The following is a 14,859-nucleotide window of genomic DNA, read 5'->3' on the forward strand; positions in this document are numbered from 1 at the left end:
CAACTCGTCTCTTTTTGGTTCTCTCGATCGAATTGGTAGGTTTGGTTCATTCTCGTTCTCCCTCTTTACAGCTAATTGTACAAGAAAAACAAAACATTTACCCTTTTTTTCATTTTTATCAAACTTTCTAGATATCTCAGACTTGGACACCTTTATTTTTTCGAGTTCGCCGAATTCTTCTCCACCAGTGCTTGAGCGATCCACAGGAAAGAACATCTGTCTCTACACAGGCGATAGACAGCATCTGCTCTCTACGCTAGATCGCCCCGCTTCATCCGGCCCCAGTTCCATCCCCGCCGGAGCTTGTTCTCTCCCGCGACCCTCTGGGAAAAACTTGCGCCTGTCCGCCGGGGACAGGCAAGATTTGCTCTCCGATCTCGCTCCCGGTGCTCCGGCCAATCGGAGCACCAGAAACGCTTCAGGCACACGAAATGCACCGCGCCTGCCTTTGAGATCCAATCACAGTCAGTCTCTCTCGCACACGAACACAGCTGGCTTCAATCGCTCTTCGTGCTGTATCTCTGTTCGCTAAATTAGTTCAGCTCATCTTATAAAAAAGTTTGTTTTTTTCATTTTGCTCTTCCAAACAAACTGTCTTTTTGGGGGTTTTTTTTTTTGTTCTTTTAATACATTCCTGTTAACCAATAATAAAAAAAATGGATAACCAGGAACAAGATATTACAGACCCATTTCTTGCTTTAGAAACAGCGTTAGCTAGGTTAAATGAAAATACACACCATTCTCAGAATACATATTCACAAAACAGTGAGCAACCTGAGGTGATCAATAATAATGATCCTTTAGAATTGCTTAATTTAGCGCTTGCCCGGTTAGCGCCCAATGAAAGTGCCTTTCAAAATAATTCTCTGAGTTTGGGAGTTGTCATGGTTCGAATTTGAGGAAGAGACAAACGACTGCATGTTCTCTCAGTAGATGTCAAAATAGTGATTTTTATTATACATACGTACATATGGGGAAGATGAGCGTCACAAGCCTTTACGAGCCGATCTCCCCCGAACAGTCTCTTCACAAGGTTTTTATTGCAATGATGATGTCAAGTCACATGATAAGTATCAGTCAGTTCTCCCCTCTGTGTCCTTCTATGGCTAAGAACAACAACATGTTCCAGATGTTTCTACTCCTCTGTATCTGGGAACATAACCAAGTGTGTATCTAAGTGTGCAGTTTTGTGATATTGTGAGTTCAGGCCAACCAAAGTTGAGTGTCCTCATATGACTTTACTGCGGCCTGACTGGACCCCCAGCTACACTGGTGCTTTACTAACTGATAGAGTATTGTATCTAGAATTCTATTGTAGCAGATTTACTAAATGATAAGTGATACATGATAATATTGATGATAAGCTGATGCGGACTAATGAAGTAATAATGAAATAATAACAGTGCTTTATGAATGATATATAGTGACAGTAAAATAAGATGGACCTTAAATAAGCAGGACCTTCCAGACAAAAATATATTAAATTTTATTACCTATGGAGTGTATTATACTGATATTGTGACAGTGTAAATACACCGTCTAATTTTAAGTTTGAGGCAAAATTTGGGAGCAGGTTTAGAATGGTCATCTATGGGGGGACAGAGTGTGAGCTTTGAGGGCATTTGTGAGAAAAACGTAACTCTCATCTTAATGCAGATGACACTGGATGAAAGAAGACAATGATAGCTACGTTTTGATGTATAAATCATATATGTAAGGCAAACGGTTTGGGTGGGAGAGGAAGAGATAGACATTTTTTTCAAATTATTCTCCACACTATTTTTATGGCAGTTGACAGCTCCATAAAGATTTAGGAAACATCTCAATTTTCATAAAACTACTGTTGTGAAACAACCATAAAAGATATCGTAACACGGATTTGGTCAATAAAAGTCCAAAGTCTTGTGACCCACATAAAGTTTAAATTATGTTTCTACGACAAAGTATGGCCAAGCAGTAGGCTTTCAGAGTGGCCTGGGTTGGGGTCTTTTTCGGGCACTTTCCCATTGAAATAAATAGGGAAAAATTGGGGTGGTTGTGGCGTGGGGTGTGATTCCAAAATTTTAGGCAGAACAAGAATAATAACAAGAAAAATTTGCATTTCCTGTGAAAATGCTGTGTGAATGCTGTAAGGCTGAAACTGTCTACTGAAAATAGCCGAAGAAGCTGAAGGCAGTACTTCAAAAGTTGTTGAACTTGTAATAACTTTGCAGAAGCATAACAACTTATGCCTAGGAGGAGGTAAGTGACGGAAGTGACGGACAAGGTAAGCGACTCATGTTGTAACTGACGTCAGACGCCGGAGATTTTGGCGGAAAATTAAAGCAAATGGTAGTTTAGATTTGAACAAAATCATTTAAGCTTCAGTATTACCAAATACACTTATCAATTGTCTTATAACTAACAATATTTGTCTAAATAATCTCCAACACCCTGGATAACAACGGGGAGAGTTTAGAGACTGTTAAGGTTCAAAAATATTGGGGATGGAGACAAGAGAAAAACCACAATAACAACACTGGTCCGGTCGGGTTACGTCAAACGATGATTTTAATGATCACACACGTGGGAGATGGACACTGATGCAGACAGCCTCAAAATCTCAAAATGGTGGAGCATTGCTCAAACTTTTATAGCCTCTGGTGTCTCCACCTTATCATAAAACCTAAACATTCACATGCTTTCTCTCACACAGCGCCTAAGCTACGACCTTGGCTCCCTGTTTATCTGCTCCTGCTGAGATGGGGCAGAAAACTCCAGTATGTTCTGTTCTCTTCTAATCAGACAAATAAGGCGATGACTTTCTGCAAACAGTATTTCTTATAACTCAGCAGTATAATGCATCATAAAACAATATCATTCATTCACAATAAATCAACAGTTTAATATAATGCACATCAGTTTAACTAATGCAATAGTTATCAGCTTCTTCTAATTCAGGAGAATAATGCAAACTAAAACTACATAATAATTCACAATCTTTAATTAGGGGTATAACATGGCATAAAATAATATTAGAATCTAACAAGACTCTCCAAGATTATATCGATCAGTGCTTTCAGGATCTCGTGATGAAGAAGGCCCAGTGTGCAGCTTCCCCGGCCAAACCTGAGAAACACAGAGCATAAAGTCAAAAGATATCTCAGTACAATAGAATAGAATAGAATAGCCCTTTATTGTCATTGTACATATACAATGAAATTATGGGAAACCAGGCAGACAGTGAGAGCACATGATTCAGGATTTTGGCACATTCTGTGAAAAAAACAAAAAGTCATTTGTGAGATTGACATTATATGAAGGGATGAAATCCCTCCCCTTACATGGAAATCTGTGTAAAAGGCTTTTTTTGCAAGAGTGGTGGCCTTTTACATCAAGCAGCTAGATAACAGCACTGCAGGACAGCTTCACAAACCAGTGATCAGAATAGCAAGGCCAGATTAGACTTAAGAAAAAGTCTCACGGTTTTGGACACATTGTAAAGAGGATGGTGGATACTATGATGAGTGTAAGTGTAAAACATTGTCTGTAAAAGACATAAAGCAGTGTGATGGCATGGATATACACTCTCTCCAGTTCACTGGGTTACATGTAGATCATTAAAATCAGTTCAAACTGAGAAAAGCTCATATCACTCTCTTAGGATTAACAGTTTTTCTTGTAACAGTTTAAGCTAATAACTTATAATACTTAAATAAATAAAGTTGTGCAGAAACCTTCATACTGTGGAAACATGATCTTCTACAGCATCTTCGATCCTGGGTTGGAAAAAGCAACCTGATTTAAGCTTTGTTAAAGACTGCAACCAAAGGATTTTTACACAAACTGCCATAGACCCACCTGTAAATACAGTGTCAAAGCTGATACTACACTTTAAGCCCAAAGTTGAATGTGTTTTTGTAAATGGGTAAACAAAATGTCCCACATATATGGACCACGCTTTGTGTGCCAACACTGATCACATGCTTATGTGTTTGTCTCTAGCCAAGATACTGCTGTGGACATAGCCTTCATCCCGGGTAAAGGACTTTTCCCCAGCAGCACGTCTCTTCACAATGGGCTCCAGCGAGCCTCGGGCAACAGCTACAACTCTGGACGCTTAAAAGTCCACATCCGATCACCCGAGGTCAGCTCCACCACATACACGGCTCCTACAGGTCATTCATAGAAGAAGTGGCCTGTTATTCTCACAGCAAACCAGAAGTTGCAGAAGAAGCAGGATTTCCATGTAAAAGAAAAGTGATTAGAGTTGTATCTTCTGTACCTATATCAGCACACCGACTGCAGGACAAAAGAAACAACCTGACTGAGCTCTGGGAAACAGAGTTACTGTTGCTATTCATCCTCATTCAAAAACACAAAAAACACCAGGTGTCCTTAAATGTGTCAGCTGGCTGAGTCGATTATGTTGTTTCAAAAATTGAAGGTTAAGACTACATTTATTCTTTGAGCTAAAGTCTCATATTGTACTACCGTATTTTCACGACCATAAGACGCACTGTGCTAAAAGGCGCAGTCTCAGTTATGTGTGCCATTACTGTATTTAACACACACATAAGGCGCACTGGACCATAGGGCGCATACAAGTACCGTATGCGTATTTAAAAATAAAGCAGGAGCAAAACAAGGTTTGGTACTCACATTTTTATCATCAATCAAACCCATGGAAGTCCTCATCCTCTGTGTCTGAATTGAACAGCTGCGCTAAATCTCCATCAAACATGCCAGGTTCACTTTCTTCACTGTCAGAGTCACTTTCCGTGCCGTGCGGCTCCTCGGAAATGATGCCGGCTTTTGCGAAAGCTCGAACAACAGTGCCAGCAGCCATGTTAGCCCAAGCATCTGCAATCCATTGGCAAATTGTGGCGTAACTCGCCCGGCGCTGCCTTCCACTCTTGGTGAAACTGTGGTCTCCATCGGTCATCCATCGCTGGATGTGTTTGTCGCCGATGTGTTTGCTGCAGTAGGAGCGGAAGATGGCCAGCTTTTCCTTATAATCCACTGGAAGTTGCTGCGCTACCGTAGTCCTGGTCCGGATGGAAAAATGGCACCGTTTCATAAAAAGTGAAAGTGAAACTGCTTTTAGCCGAATGACGCCAACACTTCACCCTTTAACGTTCTCATGGTGTTCTCTACTACGTCCTCCTTACAACACGTAGGGCGCACTGCGCTATAGGGCGCGCCGTACTTTTTGAAGAAAATCTAAGACTTTTAAGTGCGCCTTATGGTTGTGAAAATACGGTAATCTCAAGAAGCCCCTAAAAACACTCAGTGACCACAGTCGGCTTCTTTCGGTGTTTATTAACACTAATTATTGTAAAGCTCAGTTTTTAAACCTTTATGATGTAACTACAACCCAGCCCATGCAGCAGTATATTAATGACTAACCTCCTATTGTGGATAGATTATCTCGGTGGTTCTCCTGACTGACGTGTGGTCCGTTTACAGTATCCTGCCATGTGATTGCATTTGCCCCCAACCATTGGGAACCCTCACGTTAACTGTCATTGAGTGGAAAAAAAGTCCTCAGTTTGTTACCGTTCTTAATCCAGCTTTACTGTTTATGTTATGCTAACCTAATAAGCTTTGTCGCGCTAGCGATCATGTAGCACATCATTACATTCCAGCTAGCCCAACTTCAGTAACCCTACAAACATCACTACTATTTACTTTCCTGTGTTCATTTATGTTGGAAGTAACAGCAGAGCTGTACGTTTTAATTTATTTCTTAAATCCCTCAGTCAGAACATGCTATATTATTTTTAGATGGGAGATAGTGAGCTAACTCCCTCCTAACTTCTAACTCTGTTAAATATCATAAATTTTCGTGGATATCTGGATGTTTAAATTAATTGTTACACCCGGTGGAGCAGCAACGCTGATCATTTTATTACAGTGGAAAGAATTTAGACAGTTTTTCAACTCTCAGTAATGCTGCAGTGATTATTTCACTTAGGGACCTGCACCGGATTTGGGCCCAGACATGGATAATGACGTCAGACTTAAAGACTGGATAGTGATTCTTGTAAGTTTCTAGGTCAGTCAAAAAGCCTGAAACTTCTCAATTTGAATCCACCAATCAGAGAGGCTGTGTTCTTTTTCCTGCCAAATCAGCTGAAGCCCTTACACACACAGAGACACAGACAGAGAGAGGTACTGGCTTTTTGTAGCCTAATTCTCTCATTGAGGATTTCCCTCGAACAAATGGCCATCAATTCCTAACCATAGGGGCTAGAACGGTTCCTAGACTGTTTTGTTCAGAAGAGATGGGGGAATCTTCAAGTGTTGACCATTTAAAATTAAAATATGAATACGTCTTAGCCAACAGGCTTCAGTTCATCTCAGAATGGTTAAAACATACCTTCTTAGATGAGCCCTGGCTAGATGTTGAACAGGCACTATGCAAGGATCTAGAGATTTCAGACCTACCATTTATTAGCTCAAACATCAAAAGACATGAATGTTTTAAAAGTATCAACATCAGCTCCTCTCTGACAGCATGGTGGGAGTTTCTAAAAATAACGGAGTCTTCACTAATCCCATGCAAACGTACTCCTATCTGGAATAACCCTGACATATTACAAAACAATAATATGATTAATTTCCCAGAATGGAGTTGTAAAGGAATTAAATACTTAGAACATATATTGGAGGGAACAGAATTGATCCCATTTGACAGACTAGTTGCACAATATGGGATCAACAAGAAATTTTTTTTAGAATATCAACAAATTAAATCCATTATAAAAAAAGAAATTTAACCTCAGTCAAGTTGAATTACAAACACCACCAAGTGCGGCACATTTCCTTACTCTTAAATCCCCCAAATTATTATCTAAAATATACAGAACACTTTCTAAATTAGATGAATCAATATCCCTTCCTATTGCAAAGTGGGAAGCAGATTTATCAGTCAGTTTAGACCAAAACTTCTGGTCTCAGGTATGCTTAAAAACTTTTAAATTGATTAAAAATCCCAGTCTGCAATTAATACAATACAAAATACTACGTAGAGTGCACTATACAGGTCATCGGATGTTCAAGATGGGCTTTACATCTTCCAACAACTGCTCACACTGTCAAGGCAATACACCAGACAATTACATTCACACTCTTTGGTTCTGTCCACCAGTGCAGAAGTTTTGGCACGAGATATGTGAAGACTTATCAAAGTGTCTGAAATGTAACATTCCAACTTCCCCCTTAGTGTGTTTGTTGGGCAGCTTAGATAATGTCACTTCAGAAAACAATATAGCCCATATGGTTTTCACTGCCCTATGCATAGCCAAGAAAACTGTCCTCATGAACTGGAAAAATAAAAACAATCTTAATTCTAACCAATATAGAAATTATCTATTAGATTACATTAGTCTTGATACAGCCTCTGCCACCACATCAGATCAATTGCTCTGGGCTCCTTTGATCAGCTCGATCACCTAGTGGGGGTGGGGGGTCATAGTTTGGTCCCACCTTCACTGTTGTGATTGGTGTGGGGGTAGGGACAGGCTTAGGGCGTCGGGGGGTTCCCCGGAGGCATCTTCCTTGGGGGGCTCAACCCAGGGTAGTGGACATGTCTGGTTAGGGGCTCTGTTGGCTCTCAGGTGACTGTTTCCTCGTGGCTGCGTGCAGCGGGGTTAGGGGAGGGTCTGTGCTGACGGACGTGGGTTACTGACCTGGTAGCCTGTCTGCCCCTGGGTGGGTCCAGGATGGGCGTGAGGTTCTGGGGGCGCTCCGTCTCTGGGCTGGGGCCCTGGCCGGGCCTCGGGGGCTTGGGTCCTGGTTGGTGTGTTGCCGGGATTCTGGGCGGGTGGGTGCATGGGGGCCCAGCCCTGGAGCAGGGTTCCGCCGGTGTGTCGAGCCACCTGGGGGGCTCTTCAACTGGTGGGGTAGGCTGTCACATCTTGCAGGAGCTTTCCTCTCTTCAGGAACTCTCTCTGCAGGAGGGGGAGATACAGGAGAGGTGGAGGAAGATCTCAGCCTGGGCGTCTATTGTCTTATGTAGTCTGGAAGATGAGTGGATGGTGGGGTGGGTGCAGTTTTCTCTGTGGTGGGGTTGGGTGGACTGTCCCGGGCTCTGTGGGGCCGGGAGGCGCTGCTGCACTGGGCCCCGGTCTGGATGGGCCTGGGCCCCCTTTCCCTGGCGGGTTGTGGAGTGTGGGAGTGGTCCACACTCCAAGTGGGTCACCTGCCCCTCCCTTCCTTCCCTCCCCATCTTCAGCTGCCTCCCTCTTCCCGCTCCACCACAACCACCCACACATGCAGGGCCTTGGAGTAGGGGTATGTCACCAGGGTGCAGAGGAGGCTACCCCCCCCCCGTCCCCGTCCCCCGTCCCCTTCTGGCTGCCTCTGCCTCAATTTTATCCCACAACTTAGACATTCACATTACTCACACCCTCATTACACATTGTTAAGGTTCAAAAATATTGGGGATGGAGACAAGAGAAAAACCACAATAACAACACTGGTCCGGTCGGGTTGAGTCAAACGAAGCTTTAATGATCACACACGTGGGAGATGGACACTGATGCAGACAGCCTCAAAATCTCAAAATGGTGGAGCATTGCTCAAACTTTTATAGCCTCTGGTGTCTCCACCTTATCATACAAAGCCTAAACATTCACATGCTTTCTCTCACACAGCGCCTAAGCTACGACCTTGGCTCCCTGTTTATCTGCTCCTGCTGAGATGGGGCAGAAAACTCCAGTATATTCTGTTCTCTTCTAATCAGACAAATAAGGCGATGACTTTCTGCAAACAGTATTTCTTTTTTTTTTTTCCCCCGATATTTTTTTATTAAAGTTTTTGCATCGACTTTTACAAAAGATAAATTGAACAATATGCCGTTTTCTTTTTAAAGAACATAAAGCAATATAAAACATACATTCCCACCTCATGATTATAGCAGTACCAGTGGGTGTACAAACAGAAAAAGGAAAAAGTCCAATCTAATAATACTAGTAACAAACCCAAGGGTACAAGACAACAGTTCCTGAGTGTACAAAGGAGATGTGGAGAGTATCCAGAACCCACACCCCCACACAGACACATAAAAACCAAAACACACAAAAAAAACAAAACAAAAAAACCCAAAAAAACAAAACAAAAACACAGATGATAAGTGGTCAGCTTAGTGATAGGGATAAATCAATTCTGTTAGAGAAAAGAAATATGTATAAAGTAGTTAAATAAATACTAGGGCGCAGGCACAATAGAATCCATATACTTAAACTTAGGCCTCTTACTTAAACATAAGATAAGAAAAAATAAAATATGATAGAGTCTGAGCTGGCTAACTGGGAGCATTGCGAGACCGCAAAGTCTGAACATGGTCAAAAACGGGTTGCCAGGTCTTAAAAAATTTGGCCGTAGACCCGCGCAGGGTGAATTTAATCTTTTCGAGTTTGCTAAAGTGCAAAACGTCTCTGATCCAGATTTCCCAGGATGGGGCGGAAGGGGACTTCCAACATAACAATATTCTGCGTCTTGCCAATAAGGTGAGAAATGCTACCAGATCCGCTTGAGGCGTCGGCAAGGCAACTGAATCAGGAAGAACCCCAAACAAAGCAGTTAAGGGCACAGGTTGGAGGGTTAGCTGGATGATCTTAGATAAAATCAAGAAAATATTAATCCAGTATTGTTTGAGGGATGAACATGACCAAAACATATGCATTAAAGAGGCAGGTGTTTGATGACAACGGTCGCAGTCAGGGCTAAGATTGGGGTATATTTGAGCTAGTCTGGCCCTAGTCCAATGTACACGGTGCAGAATCTTACATTGAATCAGCCCGTGTTTGGCACAGAATGAGGAGCCATGGACCCGGTAAAGAATTTTATCCCAAGAGTCATCCTGAATCACACACCCCAGATCCTGCTCCCATGCCAATTTAATAGCCGAGATTGAAGAATTGCCAAAGGAGCATATTCTCCCATACAAACAGGAGATCAGGCCCTGTAATGAAGGGGGAGGCGATAGAAGGTTATCAAAGTCATGATAAGAAGGTCTAGATGGGAACTGAGAGGATTTCTCCTTAACAAAACTCCGGATTTGTAAATAGCGAAAAAAGTGACTTTTTGGAAGGCCAAATTTCAATGAGAGCTGTTCAAAGGAGGCAAATGTATTCTGAATGTACAGATCAGAAAAAGACCTGATACCCAAAGAGGCCCACAAATAAAAAGCACCATCAGCTAACGAAGGCTGAAAAGAGGGATTTTTCACAATGGGTGATTGAAGGGGAAAAAAGGTCAACTTAAAATAACGACGAAATTGATACCATATTTTCAAGGTAACTTTGACAATAGAGTTATTATAAGAACCTGCACTCGGAGGCTGCTTTTGGGCATAAATCAGGGCTGGTAAAGAGGCTGAGACACAGGAAGAAGTCTCCAAACTGAGCCAGGCCGGGGCATTATTCGTGTCCTCCCCCTGTAGCCAATACCTGAGAATACGAATATTACATGCCCAATAATAGAACATAAAGTTTGGTAAAGCCATCCCCCCCATCTTTTTCGGTCTTTGAAGATATGTCTTGCGTATTCTGGGGTTTTTTTTGTTCCAGATGAACCCAGACAGAATCTTGTCTAATTTAACAAAAAAGGAAATTGGAATAAATACAGGGACACACTGAAAAAGAAAAGAAAATCTGGGGAGGATATTCATTTTAATTGTATTTATGCGCCCTGCTACAGACAGATGGAGTAGAGACCATCTGTCCAAATCCTGCCTAACTTTCTCCACAAGTGGGTCGAAATTAAGCTTGAAAAGAGCATGAAAATGACTTGTAATTTTAACCCCTAAATATGTGAAGTTGTCTGATACAACTTGAAAAGGCAGTGCTGTGCACTGATATTTCTGTGCAGCAGCATTCAGGGGAAACAGTTCACTCTTAGCAAGATTCAGTTTATAGCCAGAAATAAGGCTAAACTGTTCAAGTATTGAAAGTACCAAAGGGAATGAGGATGCTGGCTCTGAGATATAAAGAAGCAAGTCATCTGCATATAAGGAGACTCTTTGTTCTATACCATTTCTAGAAACCCCGGTGATACCTGGGTTTGATCTTAGCGATATGGCTAGGGGCTCAATTACGATTGCAAATAGCAATGGCGACATAGGACAGCCCTGCCTAGTCCCCCTAAACAGGGGAAAGAAGTCAGAGCATGTGCCATTTGTTTTGACAGCGGCAAGCGGGGAAGTATAAAGAAGTTTCAACCAGGAGATGAGTATTTTACCAAAGCCGAATTTATCTAAAACATAAAAGAGGTATCCCCACTCTACCCTGTCAAAAGCCTTCTCAGCATCTAAACTGATCCCAAACTCAGGGCTGTTGGAGTCTGAGGGATTGTAAAGGACATTAAACAAACGTGTAAGGTTAGAGAAGGCGTATCTCCCTTTAATAAAGCCTGTTTGGTCCGGGTTGATTACAGATGGTAAGACTGCTTCTACACGCATCGCTAGAAGTTTAGCAAGGATTTTATAATCCACATTTAACAAAGAAATGGGACGGTATGAGCCACATTGTAGTGGATCCTTATCCTTTTTTAGGATCAGGGATATAGATGCCTGCAGTAGAGAGGGTGGGAGGGATCCAACTTCCAGTGAGTGCTTATACATATTTATCATGAGCGGAGCCAGTTTAGGCATGAATTTACGATAGAACTCAACCAGAAACCCGTCCTGTCCGGGACACTTAGAACACTGCAGTTTGCTGATAGCTTGCATGATCTCTTCTACAGTTACTGGTCCCTCCAGCTGGAGGCTGTGTGTCTGATCGATTGATGGGAGCTTAAGATGATTGAAAAATGAGTCCAAAGCCTCCGTACTAAATGCACACTCAGACGCATAGAGAGATGAATAAAAGTCTCGAAATTGGTCATTAATTATTCTAGGATCCATAGAGACACCACTTAATGTCTGAATCCGAGGAATGGAGTGTGCAGCTGCTGCACTACGGAGCTGATGAGAGAGCAGTTTACTGGCCTTATCCCCATATTCATACTGGGTGTACTGACATTTCAGCAACATCTCTTCAGCCCGAGCAGAGGACAGGTGATCAAACTCAGTCTGCAAAGACAGCCTATCATTATAGACCTCTGGTGCCGGGCAAACGGCATACAACTCGTCTAATTGCGATATGCGTATTATGAGCTCGGACAATTTTGCTTTCCTTTGGTTTGCCTCAAAACCAGCATAAGATATAATATGTCCCCTGATAAAAGCCTTAAACGTTTCCCACAAAATAGAGGGTGATATTCCGGGTGTAGTATTTGTCTCTATAAATAAGTCTATCTTGGAATTCAGAAATGTGGTGAACTTATCGTCTGACAGCAAGCGTGTATTCAAACGCCATGGAGCTGGCGGAGAACATTGGCCCACTGCCAAATCTAGAGTCAACGGAGCATGATCTGAAATGACAATAGCACTATGAGAGCAAGAGCGAATCTGTGAAGTAAGTCGACTGTCCAGTAGGAAGTAATCAATACGAGTGTATGTATGATGAACAGGGGAGAAAAAGGTGTATTCTCTACGTGTAGGGTTGAGGAAACGCCAGGCATCAATAACAGAGAATTCTTTAAGGAACGTATTAATAATTTTGGAAGAGTTGGATTGCCTACCAGGCTTATTTGAGGATCGATCCAGCGGCCCGAGCCAGCAATTAAAATCGCCACCAAGAACCAAATAGTGGGAAGAGAAATCAGAAATTTTAGTAAAAAGAATACTAAAAAAATTTGGATCGTCCCAATTGGGAGCATAAACATTGGCAAAAATAAATTTAGTGTTCCAAATACTACCACTCACAATAATGAATCTACCATTCTGGTCCGCTATAACCTTAGAAGAAACAAATGGCACTGATTTGTGTATTAAAATAGCAGCACCACGAACTTTGGAATTAAATGTAGAGTGATAGAGTTGACCCACCCACCCCTTGCGAAGTCTAAAATGATCTGAAATTTTTAGGTGTGTTTCTTGTAAGAACACAACCTGGGCGCCCAAGAATTGCAAATGATGAAGGACCTTGCTCCTTTTAATAGGTTGGTTCAGGCCTTTACAATTCCAGCTACAGAACTTAAATGAGTAACCTGCTTGTTGATTATTAATATTTAATTGCGGTTCCATATTAAAACATAGGTTGAGAAAAGCCAAAGCTGACCAATGAAAAACACGCAAAAAACAAAATCAGTGTACAGAACAGTACAACATAAAAACAAAAAACACCCAAACTTCCCCCTAAATGCTGAAGCATCTTCCCAAACAGTATTTCTTATAACTCAGCAGTATAATGCATCATAAAACAATATCATTCATTCACAATAAGTCAACAGTTTAATATAATGCACATCAATTTAACTAATGCAATAGTTATCAGCTTCTTGTAATTCAGGAGAATAATGCAAACTAAAACTACATAATAATTCACAATCTTTAATTAGGGGTATAGCATGGCATAAAATAATATTATAATCTAATCAGGGTCTGGATAAAAGATCTTTTGGTTTTATGAAAAATCGTAAATTGTGCTGAAAAGTTTTAAAAAGCTTAAATTATCATGCTTTGTGCTTTAGTTAAATCCTAATGTAGTAACATATTAACAATGTTTCAAAGACACATTTTAACATCACCTCTGTAAAGCAAATAACTTCTGTGAAAATCTCCACTTCAACAACTTTCAAACATCTCATCTGAGTAAAAACATATGGTGGTGTAAATAATCTATTACATGCAAAACCTGCTCCCTCCCCCCATTCTAATCAAAACTAATTCAAAGAGCCTGTTTATGTGATTATACCAGTAGAGATGTGATCTTCAGGAAGACCACAATATGTACATCTCCCAAAGTTTGTGTCTGACAAGGTGATCAGCAACACAGGGGCACCACAGGGGACTGTCCTCTCCCCCTTCCTCTTCACCCTCTACACCACAGACTTCAGCCACTGCACAGAGACCTGCCATCTTCAGAAGTTTTCTGATGACTCTGCGGTGGTTGGATGCATCAGCAGGGATGATGAGACAGAGTACCGGGCTGTGGTCGACTCCTTTGTCACGTGGTGTGAGCAGAATCATCTGCAGCTCAACGCGGCAAAGACCAAGGAACTGATCGTGGACTTCAGGAAGACCAGGAAACACTTGACCCCTGTTTCAATCCAGGGGGTCAGTGTTGACATTGTGGAGGACTATAAATACCTTGGAGTACACATTGACAATAAACTGGACTGGGCTAAAAACACCACAGCACTTTACAGGAAGGGCCAGAGTCGTCTCTATTTTTTGAGGCGACTGAGGTCCTTCAACATCTGCCAGAAAATGCTGAGGATTTTCTACGAGTCTGTTGTGGCCAGTGCGATCCTCTATGCTGTTGCATGCTGGGGGAGCAGGCTGAGGGTCGCAGATGCCAACAGACTTAATAAACTGATCCGTAAGGCCAGTAATGTTGTGGGGATGGAGCTGGACTCCCTCAAGGTGGTGTCGGAGAGGCGGATGCTGTCCAAGATGAAGACAATGTTGGATAACACCTCCCACCCACTCCATGACATGCTGGTCAGTCACAGGAGCTCGTTCAGTGAGAGACTGAGATTACCCATGATGCACCACTGAACGACACAGGAAATCTTTCCTGCCTGTGGCTCCCTGTACAACGCATCCACTTAACACACTGTTTGCTGCTACAGCTACACATGTTTCTTTTCCAGCTATTTATTTATGAGTGACTTATGTATGTATGTATGTATATATATGTATATATTGTACTATTCTTAGTTAGTGTATTGTCTGTCTTTCTTAATGATTGTTTAAAATGGAGCACTGTAACAAAAAATAATTTCCCCCAGGGATCAATAAAGTGTTCTGATTCTGATTCTTGATGC

This window comes from Astatotilapia calliptera, chromosome 12, assembly GCF_964374335.1.
Source record: "Astatotilapia calliptera chromosome 12, fAstCal68.1, whole genome shotgun sequence".
In the NCBI taxonomy this organism is placed as follows: domain Eukaryota; kingdom Metazoa; phylum Chordata; class Actinopteri; order Cichliformes; family Cichlidae; genus Astatotilapia; species Astatotilapia calliptera.